Genomic DNA, 1,203 nt, shown 5'->3' with positions numbered 1-1,203 from the left:
CACAGACACGAGAAACAGAGAGAACACACACACACACACACACACACACACACACACACACACACACACACACATACGTACGTACGTACGTTTGTACTTGTTTATGCTAAATGGGATTTACAGGATAGTAAAACCTGAAATTTTTGACATTGTGGGGACCGGCCTGAGGTGACCACGAGGGAAAAAATTATTAAAAATAGTAAATTATGTTTATCTGAAAGTGTAACAATGCAAACAGGTTTTCTGTAAGGAGAAGGTTTAGGGTTAGGGGATAAAAAAAATATGGTTTGGTCAGTATAAAAGTAATAGAAGTCTATGGAAAGTCCCCACAATTCACAGAAACAGATATATGGTACTTGTGTGTAGGATATCAGACCGAATCAGACAATCTAAGATTTGGTCAAAACATGGTTGAGGCACGAGGAGTCCAAATTCCACAGAGGCCCAAGACAACAGGATGTCATAAATCAGACCCTAGCCAGTCTAAAGCAAGCCTGACCAATTCTTTCACAGAACAGCTTTCAACATTAAAACAAAAGAACACTTATTGACAATTCCAAGGAGATTGTCAATTTTGGGGGCAAGTTATCAAGAATAATGGTCAAAAGAGATGCACAGCGTGACCGTCACATGGAAACATGTGATAGTGATCACAAGCTCTTCGAATTAACATCCCCCACCTCACGACAAAGAACAGACTTACGGAGATTCCTTACAGACCTCTTAATCTCTGGTCTTCATACATTCACAAAATGGCACGGAAACTGCCTTTCCCTGCACCTAAATGACACTAAAAAGACTCGAGCAACTAATCATTGCTATATATATAACCCCATATTATGTATGTAACCCACACGTTTAACCATCATGTCTTAATCATTTATTGTGTATGTATTGTTAATAACTATTGAATAGCTTAAGGGGTCGTATTCATGTTGCAGAGAAGGCTTAACTCGAGTCCGCCTCTTCATTATTAAACTGCAGTAAGTGTACTTAAAGGTAACATCTGAGATCGTACAATAAGGTCGAAGTTGAGCGTGTTCCTCAATCTTTTAATGCCTTGTTTTTATAGCTGAATTGATTTCATTGCGTGTCCCAGTGTTTTTCAATCGCTATACTCCCTGAATCTCAGTCACCGTTCAACTGCAGTAGTTAAAAGGGAAATAAATCGGTGGATAAAGAATAGTTTTGAGCGTTTTCCTC

Source organism: Sinocyclocheilus grahami, unplaced genomic scaffold (assembly GCF_001515645.1).
Source record: "Sinocyclocheilus grahami isolate Dianchi unplaced genomic scaffold, SAMN03320097.WGS_v1.1 scaffold219.1, whole genome shotgun sequence".
Lineage (NCBI taxonomy): Eukaryota > Metazoa > Chordata > Actinopteri > Cypriniformes > Cyprinidae > Sinocyclocheilus > Sinocyclocheilus grahami.
The sequence above is the reverse complement of the archived record's forward strand: the minus strand, read 5'-3'. Positions refer to the sequence as shown.